The 14,696-nt window shown below is 35.2% G+C and overlaps 1 long non-coding RNA gene across 3 annotated transcripts in view; it reads left to right on the top strand.

The window, feature by feature from the left end:
• The window catches only part of LOC140116639 (uncharacterized), a 182,650-nt gene that overhangs the window by 113,631 nt on the left and 54,323 nt on the right, over positions 1–14,696 (top strand). For all 3 annotated transcript variants that reach the window (XR_011852875.1, XR_011852876.1, XR_011852874.1), the window contains exon 3: positions 3,612–3,750. This is a non-coding gene — a long non-coding RNA (uncharacterized lncRNA). The remainder of the gene's footprint in view (positions 1–3,611; positions 3,751–14,696) is intronic.

Here is a 14,696-nt window from a genome sequence, read left to right as displayed (position 1 = left end):
GCTTTGAAATAATTATTTTTTCAGCAGTCTTTGCAAACCTCTCCAATACCCCTTCCATCACAGTACCTTCCTTTAACCAGTAAGGATGGTGGTGGAGTCACATCCTCCTTTGCAGGGAGGCAGGTGGCCTTGACACTTGTGAAGCAGTGTCACAGGTTGAGACTACAGAAGCAGCAGAGGGAGCCTCATGTGTTTCCAGGGTCTTATCCACTGCAGCTCATGTTTACTTTGCAGGTACCTGATCATACACAAGATGCTCAGAGACTTTGGCAGAGCTTTATAGAAAGGTGGTAAAACATGCAAATCACACATATTCTGTCTTCTGCACTCTGGGTGAAAAAATGCCATGCCAAAAATACCCTGTGGACAGGCTTTTGTGTGCTGAGTTACTGGGTGTGCTTGGCAGTAGAAGGCAAAGTCATGGTTATGGGCTGACTGCTGCACCTTGCCATCCTCTTGCATTTTTTGCTGGCTAACTGGGGCTTCCTAACTGGCACCTCTTTGCTGATCATTGCCTTCTATCCATGTTGGGTCTAGGATGTCATCATGCACTCCTCACATCTACTACCACTGAGCTCTCACTGCTGCCCTCCTTCTCCATCTGCACATCAGAACACTGTATGATTCTGTGGATGCAAATAGTACTAAGACTGGTACTGTAACAGAACATTGTATACTACAAATAGTACAAAAACTAGTACTGTAATTGAACACTGTATGATGCTGTAAATATTACCAAGACTGGTAATGTAAGGCATTACTGTATGATGCTGTTAAAGCAAATAGCACTAAGACCGATACTGTAACAAAACAATAGTATGAAAACTATTATTATAACAAAACATGATATGATGCTGTAAATGCAAATAATACTATGACTGGTACTGTAAGGTATTACAGTATGATATTCAAATGCAAATGATTTGCAGATAATGCAAATGCAAATAACAAGACTGGTCCCGTACCAAAACACATTACGATGCAAATAGTACTAAGACTGGCAATGTAAAGGAAACTAGTACTGCAAATAGTACTAGGACTAACACGGTAAGGTATTACTGCATTATGTTGTTAATTAACCTAGTACGAAGACTGGTACTGTAACAGAACACTGTATGATGCAAATAGAAATAAGACTGGTACTGTAACAGATTGTTGTATGAAGCTGTAAATGCAAATAGTACTAAAACTGGTAGTGTAATGGAACACTGTATGATTGGCATGTAAAAAAACACTGTATGATGCTGTAAATGCAATTAGTATAAAGACCTGTCCTTTATCATATTACTGTCCAATGCTGTTGATGCATATATTACTAAGACTGGTCCTTTATGGTATTATTGTAGGATGCTGTAAATGTAAATAGTACCAAGACTGGTCCTGTAAGTTATTGCCAAATGATGCTGTAAATGCAAATGGTACTAAGACTGACCCTGCTCTATAGCAGCCTATAAGTGGAAACATTAGAAAACATATAGCAATACAGATACCAATTTCTTATTAGATTCTATTCACTCATAGAAATTCAAAACACCAAGCATATAACCTATACTGGCTGCCTACCTACAATAAATGAAGACTTATATCACGAATTAATAACTTTTGCATAACACCCACCATACATTAGTATCAGTAAGATGGTGGGAAGCCATAAATGTACATCTATGGCACAGTCATTGGCTCAGGGGAGGTTTATACTGTACATTGTGCAATGCTGTATAAAACAGAAAACATAATATTCCAAACTCTGCTTATCTGTATTAATTATTGCAAATTTCACATACAAAATGCTTTTTTACTTTTTTTAAAAAAAAGCTGTATTTATACTGAATTTTATTTACGCTGCAAAATAGTGTCTGAATTGCATTTCCACAAATCTGTACTCTCCAGCCATTTATTTTATTATATAAAAAAATAATAGCATGCAATGTCAAATTTACTGATAGGCTGTATCTAGACTTTTCCCTACTATGACATGCAGGGGATGTATCCTAGAGAAAAATGATGATACACATGTAAGCAAATATCTTCTCAAATTATCTCTTATTACCAAATGGGTTGTGATGCTTCTTATTCAGCAGTCGAGCTTTCCTTTCAATCTGCTGTGCTCGATCTGACACTGAAAATAAACAGCATAAGCCTGGAAAGGTTGTCGCAAGGGAAAAAGAGAACTTGTCAGGCGAGAGTGTGTGAGCTGGCCTGATGATAATGTGGCATGACATCTCTGAAATGAGACACTGGTTGCCATGGTGAAGTGTAGGGGGGAACAATTTCTCCAGAGGCCAAAATAAAACATGCTTTAAATTATGTTTGATTAGAATTTAGATCATGTAACTCTGTGACTGGACCTTTTTTCTTTCAGCGGTAGAAGAATTACACTTTGCAATAGCCTTGTGTCTCCCTATGATTTATTTTACATAGCGTGTGAAGTAGTTAAACATTATAGCTTCAGTTATAGCTAGCCAAACTTTAAATAGTTGCCACTGTTCCTTAAGTTAGTAGCGTTCCTAAATATCAAATCTATTATAATATTTAGATTTTTTTCTTCATTTAACTTTATACAACATAGTTACATTAGCATCTGCCTTGACCTGTTGATATCAATCAAATCTTCATCTTAAAAAAAGAGATAACAATAGATCCTTATTTTACCATGGTATGCTTAAATGGACTGACAAGATTGAAGATTCTGATGCTGTAAGTACCACTATGGTTCCATATAGCCACCTGAGTGTGACAGATCATTTAGTAGAGATTCACAATTGACAATTAGTGATTATGTTGACAAATGGACTGTGACATGTAGCCGTATTTGTTTTGTCTTGTGTGTGACGTGAGCAAAATGATTGTAATACAAATCTTTACTAGGAAATTAGATCCTGATTTTGCTATTGTCTTCGGTTAAGTCTTATATCTAATTTACTTTTTACTGGTGATGATACAAATAAAAATAAACTTCATGTTGGAGAAAGAGTCAAATTGATGCTTTCGAGATCATTGTGAGAGATAACAATAACATATAAAATGCCCAAAATCTACAGCACAAGCACAAAAAATATTAGTGTGCAAATTTATAAGAGTGGTGATTGGTAGCTAATAGAGATGAGCGAGCACTAAAATGCTCGAGTGCTCGTCTCGAATAACGAGCCCCATTGAAGTCAATGGGAGACCCGAGCATTTTTTTAATAAAACAGAACATTAAAAGAACAGTGCAAAAAAAAATTATTCCAGATGTTTTCCTTGTAAGAACACATTGAAATAACACTATTCTTCACTTTGCAGGTGTTTGCGCGTGTCTCCCGCTAAGTTAGGAGATGCGCACGAACATCTGGAATGTGAAGAATATTGTTCTTTCAATGTGTTCTGCACTTAAATGGTCCTGTATTTAATGTTTTTAATGTTTTAATTCTATTCTTCATATTGCAGGTGTGCACGCGTGTCTTCTCTCTTCGGAGATACGTGCGCACATCTGCAAAGTGAAGAATAGAATTAAAACATTAAAACAATAAGATACTTTACAAAGAAAATGTTGCATTTTAATTCATATTTGCATATTCATAATTCATATATCCATAATATCATATATTCATGTTTTTTCCATTACATTTCAGTGCCTGCTATCCAAGAAGCCTTATATAATCATTTACATTTTTTGTGTACCTGCTAGCATGCAGCCAGAACGAAAGTACAGTATATAATAGAACATGGTATAAATGCGTGTAATATTATACCAACAATTCAAGTCAATAAGTAAGTGATCAGTGAGCAAGATCCAAGGGTGGAGCCTGGACATTTTTTAATAGCAATGAGTGTCTCATATACATTTGCTCTAGTGGACTACTATGCATAAGATGACTTTTCTATATTGCTATGGCTTACATATCCACTGGATCCAACTGATTCATTCTCTCCCTGAGCCTTTGATGCTTTTCTATTGCTACATGTTTTAAATGCAAATGCAAACTCTGAGTTTTACTGTTTCACATTTAGAAAATCAAGATGAGGTATGGAAACTAACAAGAAAGAATAAATTAAACTAAATTTTAACTAGTAGGAAAAACACTTTTTCTAGTATTACATATAGTTGCTGAAAAAATAAATTAAAAAAATGAGACCGTGTACATGATATATAATAGAAAAATGCAGCTGCCATACCTTTTATAGGAATAAAATTCTAACTTACAAAGTAATTTTGTAACTATTGAGACACAAGAACCATAGAGCCCCAAATATTGAGTTAGTTATGGAGTCCCAATTTTGATTGGATCGATCAATAGTAGAAGATTTTGAAAAGCTTATTTCTTTAAAAGGCTAAAGGACAATTCCTTCAGGCATAGATATACTGGTTTGGCTTTAATTCCACATCATGTCATTAGGCTTCCCGAAAGTTATGCTTAATGGTAAGGATGTTGCCTTACAAGATAGCAAAAGAGGAGTTGTTTTTCTTGTACCTTCCTGGAAAACTTATTTGTATATTTCCCAAAATGGGAAATAAGTCTCCACATGCTTACATTTTGTGTTAATTGGCAAAGTCTCCATAAGCAGAACTCTTACTTCCTGACACTAGTCAATAGCCTCTCACAAATCCAAACCACTACTCTACGCTATACGCAACCACGTTGAAACAGTGCTGTCTACAGTCAGGAATCCATTTCTGGAATTCAGTGGATTCTAATCAAAGTATATGACAAGCTATATTGACATTAAAATAATTAGTCTGCATCTCCATCAATGAGGAGGCCCTTAATTGAATCATCACCCATTTACACAAAGGCAGTGACACTGTGGACACTTCCCAGACTCTTAATAGTACTACCTTTAGGCAGCTACACTTTATGTTCAATCTATAAAAACCTTCAAACATTTTAACTAGATAGAAAAAAAGTCCCCCCCAAAGAATAAAATACAATAAATTAGAGGTATGTAGATTTATGGTAGAATCCCATCTTTTCTGTACTTTAACTTTAATTTTTAGTCAAACAGTAATTCTAAAATAAAAATAAAAGATTTGCAACTTTTTAGAATTCTGTCTGAATTCTATCTGGATTCTGTTAAATTGAATTATAGCAATTATAAATATATTTTCTAGTTTGATTTTCTATGTATGCAAGTAAAGACTCTATACTATTTAATGGGAAAAAGTTCACATTGTGTTACTTCTAACAAGCATATTGTATAGTTATTAACCTTAATTCATATATTTTCTATGTTAAACTGCCTTTTAACTTTTAGAAGGGCCAGAATAAGTTATTTTCCCAGGGCTCTTAATAGCACTCTATTTAATCAAAATTCATACATCTGATTCCACTTTTAAATCATATTTTAATTGTGAGTTACAGTACATTTGGGTTAATAGTTTTATAATTCACCGCCTCTAATAGTTTTTACCACAGGGATCTTTTTGACGGCATCTCTATTATCCCACTGTTGAGCAGGCAACTCAGAAAGGCATTTTCTGGCCCTTTTTAATGATTTCTCTCTCCTATATGTGTGTATTTCGATTTTGCATTCATGAATATGCTCTACTATTATTCTTCTAATTCATTCTCAGCCCAGGAATATTATAGCATATTTTTACTATTTATTTTTTAAATGGTATAATATAGTTGTACTTTATTTTATATTTTAATGTCTTTAAGAGAATAAATCCTGAAATATAGGATTTCAGGAAGTCATTTAAAGCTATTTTAAAAATGTACAATCATGTTTTTTATTGTGATATTTCTGCAGAATATATTATGCAATTTTTTTCTATTTGCCACTTTACAGATCTTGTCGTTATGTACAGTCCCCAGGATTGGATAGCAATCTAAATTCTAAGTAGATCCCTAGAGATTGGTACAAACTAAACACATGGACAAGAAGCAAACCCCATGCAGATGTTGCCAATAGTTGTATTCAAACTCATCAGTCAGTACATTTAGCACAGAGGATAATTGCTTCTATTTATTTTAATGTGTACATATTTTTATCTGCACTCTATTAGGATAGACCATGAGTTGTAACTACAATTTAGCTAAAGTACCTAAACATAGTCTATAGTAGTCTGAAACACACCTTCTTACTCATTCAGGCTGCTGCAATCTCTCTTTATTTTGCAGTTTTGCATCTTCAGATTGGTGGCTGTGTATTAAGAGGTGTTTTACTGGCTTAACAGGTAGTTGATGCAGCATGGATAGAATAATTGTAACTTTCATATTAATAAGCCACAATAAAGAAAAACAACATTAATGGTAAAATAATAAATTACCTTTGAAGCGTTCTTTGATTTCAGCAGGGAATAGATTAGGTGATAACAGTAAACTTTGTAATGTATTTCATGAAGAGAAACCGCTTCTCTGTATCTTTTTCCTGCTCTTCTTTCTCCTGCAGTGAGCTGGAGAGTTGGTAAAGACAGGAGGCTAATGACTATCTCTTTCCATACCTAGAGAAAATTTCACTTCAAGATTCAGCGCTTTTAAGTGTCTGTAAAGAGTTAAGTTGTTGAAAACATTATCAGGTTCCTTTATCTCTGTTAATGGAGTACAGGCACAAAAGGCTGATGTATTTATCTTGCCTTGACTTTTATATTACAATTTTATATTAGAATATAATACTACAATTAATTAAACTGCTCTATTGATTTATGAAATTTTGGTAAAGGTTTACATTTATTTAAAAGGCACATGGATTTAAGTAATGGAAAATCTGGTGGTTCACTATAATAAAAATGTAACAGCATGAACAGTAAGGATAGCCCATTGGTGAACATATTGTACAAATGTGCAACATATTGTACAAATGTGCAAACTTGGGGCAAGTAGGTTAGTGGGCCTGTTGTCACCCTAAAGCTGCTTTCTACTGTCAATTAAATTTGACAGGAATGACTGAGCTGACACATTTTATAGCTAGCTGAACTTATAGATTGTTACAAAGACATAAGGATGGTATTTTAACATAAGAGGGCCCAAGTGGCCCATAAACTACTCCTGCCATCTAAGGCCTACCAATAAAGTAGCTACAGGCTGCAGTATAGTGAGGAAGATATCATTTCTTCAGTAGGCCATAAAAGGCTGGGGACAAAACTGGCAGTCTTTTTAGGCATTTTACAATGTTTCTGATGGTAGCAGAAAATGTTTTCTGATGGAGCCTTCATATGTAATTTGCCAGATACAGGGGGCAGACCTCAATGTTTGCATCACAAGGTTTAAATTCTTTACCCACAAATCCATAGCACTAATTGACCTGCTGAAGATCCAAAACCTGCAATGTGGGGGTTTTGCAGCATGTGGATGAGCAATGTATGAACCTCATGTGAATCACTTTGGGTTAGCCACTGAGGAGTCAGCAGGAACAAACCCGCCTCAATTTCTCTCTGTGTCCGCATCCTTAGGCTCCTTGCTCACCAACAGGTTCATGTCACACAATGAATATATTTGTTGTCTGCCCAGGTGTCCGTGGCATGTGAAGTCTGCTCACACATTAATAACAGCTGAAAAGACTGTAATGAAGGAATTGGAGGCAGTGGAAACCACGTCATGGTCATGAAGTAGAAAAATATTACAAAGAGATCAACAGTACAGTTTGCATCTACCATATATCATCATTGTACATAAATCATTACCAACAGCCAGTTACTTTTCATCTATAAAGATAAAATGATTTTCCCAAATTTCATAATCGAAATTTACATCAGTTAAATGCTAAAAGAGCAAAAATATGCTGTAATTCTGTGAAAAGAAGGCTGTCCACTAAAATCTCAACCTTGATCTAGATTTTGTTAGGGGTGTAACCAAGAAACCTATTATTGTATTTTTTTTTAAATTACAAATATACCAGTTGTTTCAACCTTTATTTTTGTGTGTGCAATTAATCTAGAAAAAGCCAATGTTCAAAAAAATGACAATGAGTTCTTGGCTACAATTTGTAAAATTGTAATGAACACTTAAATATGAGAGGAAGACTTGGGAAAAAGCTACAGTACTGATTCTGAGCAGAAACAGACCTTTGGGTCACAGAGTTGTGAAAGACCCTTGTGCAGTTAGTTTAAAACTCCAAAAATGTTGAATAGCAAGGTGGTTATTGCTCTCACCTTCGAATGCTTATTTATTGCTCAAGTAGTTAAAATGGCATCCGGTATTCTCCTTTTGATCCAGCCTACACTGCAGAGTGTATAGGATGATACAAATAGTTTGCAAGGTTCCAGAAGACAATTACAGGCGTTATGCAACACAATGCCTAAATAAAGGAGTTCCTTGATCCTACTCATTACGCTCCTTGGCTTTTTTTTGTTGGAGCACTTGACATCCCTGTAATTATCTTTTGGAACCTTCCAAGCTACATGAACACTTAACCCCTTCCCGACATGTGGCGTAATAGTACGTTACATGACGGGTGCGGGGGCGTATGGAGAGAGCTCACGGGCTGAGCCCTCTCCACAGCCGGTAAGTCTTTGCTGCATATGCAGTTACAACAACACTTACTGGTAACACCCGCGATTGGTGCTAGCTAGCTAAAAATGGCTGCATATGGGCGCCGCCATCTTGGCGAGGATCACTGCTCCCCGTGACGTCATCATAGGGTGGAGATCGGTTGACATGACAGCCTCGGGTCTTCCAAAAACCCAAGGCTGTCTTGTTTTAACCCGTTAATTACAATGTGTGATTAGTACATTGTAATGAATAAGGAGGAAAATCCCCATATACTGCCATACTGTAGTATGGCAGTATATGGTAGGATCTATCAGACAACCTAGGGTTAAAGTACTCTAAGTTGTCGTACAAATAGTAAAAATAAAAAACTGTTTAAAAAAATTATATTAAAAAAACCTAAAAATTCCAATCAATGCCCTTTCCCTAGAACTTATATAAATATAAATAAACAGTGAAAACAATAAACAAATTAGGTATCGCCACGTCTGAAAATGCCCAATCAAAAATACAACGGTCTTTCACTGCGTTTAATTCCGTGATGGAGAATAGCGCCCAAAATTGCACTTTTTTGACATGTTGAGAAATATAAAAAAAATCAATAAAAAGTGATCAAAAGGTTGTACAGTCCTAAAAATGATAGCAATGAAAACATCAATAAAAGTCACAAAAAGTGACACCACCCACAGATCCGTACACCGAAGTATAAAAAAGTTATTAGCGCCAGAAGATGGCAAAATAATTTTTTTTTATACAGGATGTTTTAATTTTTGTTAATGTATGAAAACATTATAAAACCTATACAAATTTGGTATCCCCGCAAACCCAAAGTATAAAGTAGACATGTCATTTGTGGTGCACAGTGAAAGCCATAAAATCCATAAAGAAGATGCCACAAATGCGTTTTTTTAACCAATTTCACTGCATTTGGATTTTTTTTCCTGCTTCCCAGTACATGGCATGGAACCTAGAGTCCAAAACTTATCTAATTAAGAATTTATGACCACACCTAAAATAAGCCATTTATTAATACATTAATTAGCAAAGTAAGTCAAAGGACTTACAGGGTTTTTTTTTAGCCTTAACATATTGATAACCTATTTATATTGATAGGTAATCAATATGAGATCATTGTAGGTATAACATCCAGCACCTTGGCTTATCGGCTGATTCAGGGTCAGTGAGAGGGCTTGCTAAAAGTAAAACCAGACAGCTTTAATGACTGTTCTGACACTTACACAAAAACAATACCAGCATTATCTCAATGGCTCATGCTGGGTGAAAAATCTGGTGCATCTTTATACCACTTATTAGTTAGCTAAAGGGCCATGCCCTTTCCTGTGAAGTCCCGTCCCTTTTACGATAATATCATGGTTCTATGGTTCTTAAAGGAAGTCTAAAAGATATAGTCTGAAAGGAAATGTACCTTAAAAAAGCACAAAAATGAATTAAATTGCACCATTATTGGCATTTGTATATTTTTGATATGTTTATTTAATGTTTTGTGTATATATATATATTTGCAAACACAAGGGTAAACTGTTTCTTGAAATACTGTTGCATTAAAAAGTAAAATAGATCAGCGGAGGGGGGGGGGGGTAAATTGTTATTATTGTGGTTGTAAGGTAAATGTGCCAATACAATCATTGCCATATAAGCTTATATTTCTTGGCTGGTGGGGTATCAATGGAGTAGGGGCGTCATTGAAACCACTCAAGAAGTTATGCTTCATAGTGAAATGCTCAAAAATGCACTTATGTATCGATATATGTGACACTGACTCTGCGAAGTCAAACTCTATTGGAATGGCAAGGTTTCATTGTATGTATACTTTGTGTTGAATGAAAATAAAATAAACATTTTCAAGTTAAAAAAAAAGGAAAATAGAATTCTTTGAAGGAAGTCTGTATTTTGAACGGCACATGGTACAGTTATTATTACCAGTACTGACTATTGACATGTTCCTACAAAATATTTTACTTTCTGATGCTTTAAAAAAATAAATAAATGTGCATTTTGAAACAATTTAAGATATTATGATTCTTTAATATACTATTTTTGTGTCTGTGTACCCTGACCAGTAGCATTGTGAAACATGTGCCATAAAATAGGTTGCTCAGGATTAGAAGAGTCTGCTTTTTCTCCCATAAGAAATAATAGATTTGAAAAACATTACCAAAAGCATGGATGGTTGAGGTTACACACCTTTATCACAGTTCACAGAAATGAATATTAGTTCTGCTGATAGGACAACCACATGTATAAGTTATTATTTGTGTCTTAAACCCTTCATTGATATTGCTTCCTATGGTGCTTTAGTTTTGCAATGCATAAAAAGCGTAGAGAAACCGAAGGGATTAATTTTTTTTTTCATGTTTAAGGTCTGATTCAAACACTAAAAGGTGATACAATACTAGGCTCTCTCATAAGGATACATAATAGTCTTAGTCCCCCATGAGTCTTGCTCATTAAAACAAAAATCTCAATTTAAATGCAAATTTGAGTTTTAGCTGGGGACTCTCCCAAAAGCTGCACTGGAAACACAAGGGAAATAAAAATAAAGCATGTAAAATGGCTGATTTCAGTTGAATGCCCACAGAAAATGTTTACCACCATTTTAAAAATACATAGACTAACCAGCAATGTTTTGTTTAAATACCTACTATGATAAATGAAGCAAGCAGCTAAACTTTAAAGACGTAAGACACAATGTAAATATATTGTTTTATTTCTTTTTGGATTCATACAAAGGATTTTAAATCAATATTATAAATGATCATTTTTACAGACATTCAGTAAAGGTTGCAAAATAAAATTGGTTTACTGTTAATTTTCTTACCTTATATATGATATTTTCCATTTGCATTATTGTGGGTATTTTGTTCTATTTCTTCATATCATAAATCACATAAGATGCCAATAAGGATATAAATGTCTTGAAACTTAAGTACAGGCAGTCCCCGGGTTACATACAAGATAGGTTCTGTAGGTTTGTTCTTAAGTTGAGTTTGTATGTAAGTCTGAACTGTATACTTTATTATTGTAACCCCAGCTAAAATTTTTTTGGCCTCTGTGACAATTGGATTTAAAAAATTTTGGATTGTCATAAGAACCAGGATTAACAATAAAGCTTCATTACAGACACCTGTGATAACTGTTATAGCTGTTTATTGTAGCCTAGAACTAAAGTACCGTAAATTACCAAAATCCAGAGGTCCGTTTGTAACTAGGGGTTGTATGTAAGTCATGTGTTCTTAAGTAGGGGACCGCCTGTATAGAAAAAAAATATGTGAAACATACTTAAACATACTTAAAGTTTTGCTTTTTTAACATTTTTGTAATTAAAAAATCTTGCTATGTAGACCGTAGCACTATGTTCCTTTTATATTTTAAGTAGGAACCCTAGGTAAAAGGGCTACATAATCAAAAGCATTTATTATGTACTGCCATCAAAATCAAGCATGATAAAGCTTACTCATAGATCCAGGCCAAATGACTTTGGTCTTCTTATAATTGTTATCCCTGGCCTCATTCCTTCTTTTATCAACTTTAAAATAATTCTAAATAGCCAGAAGGGCTTCTAGGGGTTTTACCAGAGCTGCTCCGTGCTCTGGAGTCTCAGGCAGTTACACTGTATCACCTTCTTTGCTCCCTCAGAACCTATCATCTTCCCTTCGTGATCTGACAGCAGCAGAGGAAGTTTCAGCACACAGTGGGAGGGATGAAGTGCTCAATGCACACTGTAACAGCCTGTGAATCTGCAGCATGGAGGGGCTTGGGTGACACCCCCAGGAGCCCTTAAGATTCTTTAGCATAATTTCAAAATTTCATTTTAGGAGGAATGAGGCCATGCATTTAAAATATATGAAGATCACTGAGTCACTGTGACTGGATCTAAAAGTAAGTGTCTTGGGTTTACCATACTTGATTTTGATGGTACAGTGCTGTGGGACAAATAAAAAAAAACACAAATATGTCCTCCTTTAGAAGATATGAGATTTTCAATGCATTTTAACATTGATTCTACCAAGTTTTTGCATAAATTCTCCAAATCTTCATCATGGAACCACACTTGTATGGCAACATTTATCATGTTTTCTTTGGTTGTACAGTCCATTTTGCCAAGAGATTTCTTCACAGTGCTCCACAATATACTGTAGTATGTAAGTCTGGTGAAGTGCCAGGCCAGTCCTCCACTTTTGCAGGAATTTCTTCACATACTTGGAATTGTGGCATGGAGCCAAATCTTGTTGGAATGTCCCTTCAAATTTACGCATGAATGGCACAATAAAAAAATGTCTATGTATTTGGACCATCACCAGGAAATAAGTATCATCAGCTGTAAAAATGCCCCAAAACATCTGTTTTGGAGGATGTTTTAAAGTTAGTTGAATATGATCAGATCACAATGGTTCATATTTGCTTCTTCTAACACTTGCTCTGTGCCCTTGAACAAAAAGATGGCTTCATCACTGAAAATGACCTTTTTTTGTCCAAGATTTATATTTTTTTTTTGCCCATGCAAGTCGTTTTGCCTTAATTGAAGATGTCAGAAGTTGTTTCTTTACTGGCTTTGTTGCCCTCAGACCAATGTCCAGAAGCTTGTGCTGTACGGTTGAATTGCTATTATCAATACCTTCAGCAAACAAGTCGCTTTGGAAGTCTTTACTTGCTTTTCGTGCATTAATTTTACTATTTCTGATAAGTGTTTTATCAGTTCTTGGTGTCGTTTTCCCTTTTCTTCCACATTTCTCTTTTCATTTTGGAAAAAATTATCCAGTTTCATTGTGTGTGAATTATTCTTGAAACAGTAGATTTTCCAATACTAATGGTTGAAGTGACTTCTCTTACATTCAGACTTGTATGTTCATTAAGAGTAATAATTCTAGACCTCTTCCGTGGAGTAACATCCACTTTTACAGGAACGAATCACACTGAAAGCAAGTACACTTAACCACTCCTCACAGAAACAAGCTCTCAATTGAAGCTGAGGGGGCAGCGGCTGTTATTTTCTGACTAACACCAGTCAAACCACATTTTGTTACTCAAGGTTGTACACTCACACCTGTTCAAAGCTAGTTTGAATCACTGATTGGTAACCAATTTAAGATTTTACTTTGTCCCAATTATTTTGCACAGCACTGTAGATTTAATTTAAAGTAATACGGACAAAGAGGAGGATTTGATTATTTGCATTTAAGGTTAAGGTAAGGTTATTATGTTATTGGGAGATTAAATAAAGATGTTATAAACTAATATACTCATATAGTTTATTAGTTTTTTTTAGTGCTGCGCAAACTGGGGGCTGGCTAGCTATATACTACACAGGGCTAGCTACATACTTCACAGCAGACTATATACTAAAGAGGACTGGCAGGCTATATACTAAAGGGGGCTTGATGTCTATATACTACAGAGGGCTCATTATATACTACACGGGGCTGGCTGTATACTACAGGGGTCTAGCTAAATACTACAGGGGGCTTGCTGGCTATATACTGAGAGGCTGTGACCAATGCATTTCCCACCCTCGGCTTATATTTGATAAATAGGTTTTCCTAGTTTTGATGCTAAAATTAGGTGCCTCAACTTATACTCGGGTCGGCTTATACTCGAGTATATATGGTAAGTTACAACATAAAGTATTTTTATTGTAATTAATTTCCGGAGTCATGTAAATAGCAAAATAGAATATAAAGAGAAAATGCTTTTTGTTTTTTGGCATTAAGTGGCCAATTTTGGATGGGGATCAGCTTGCTGTCTCTATCAACACAGAACACTAGATGAGGTCCAATAGAAAAAAAAGAATTATTTTTGGGCACTCAGATTGATCTGAGGAAGAATCTCATTTGAGATGTAAAACAACTCGGAGGCCATTTATCTTTAGTTGGGACATTTGTGTGTGTTTTTTTCTTTTTTTTTGTTTTTATGGGCTTTTTGATGTATCTTAGAGGTTGATATATCTGTAATCTGAGACTATGGGGGTTTTTTTAAAATGTCTCAGAAAAGTCCTAAACCCTTCTGCAGCTTCTTCTAAAGTTTTTCTTACCTCTGTTCAGGACAGAAGTTTAATTTTGACTTTTTAACCATGATTTGGCCAAATTGCGACTTTTTCATACATTCGCATCTGGATTTTAAGGATGTATGAGGCGCAACATTGAAAAATTCTTGCGTGGCTAATTTGTGGAAAAGTCACAAATGTAAAGACACCACTGTCATCAGGTCTCTGTCACTAGTCCTGTCACCACTACCTGTTGGAGCAGCTCACAAGGATCCATCCCAGCCTTT

This window comes from Engystomops pustulosus, chromosome 2, assembly GCF_040894005.1.
Source record: "Engystomops pustulosus chromosome 2, aEngPut4.maternal, whole genome shotgun sequence".
In the NCBI taxonomy this organism is placed as follows: domain Eukaryota; kingdom Metazoa; phylum Chordata; class Amphibia; order Anura; family Leptodactylidae; genus Engystomops; species Engystomops pustulosus.
The sequence above is the reverse complement of the archived record's forward strand: the minus strand, read 5'-3'. Positions and strand labels throughout refer to the sequence as shown.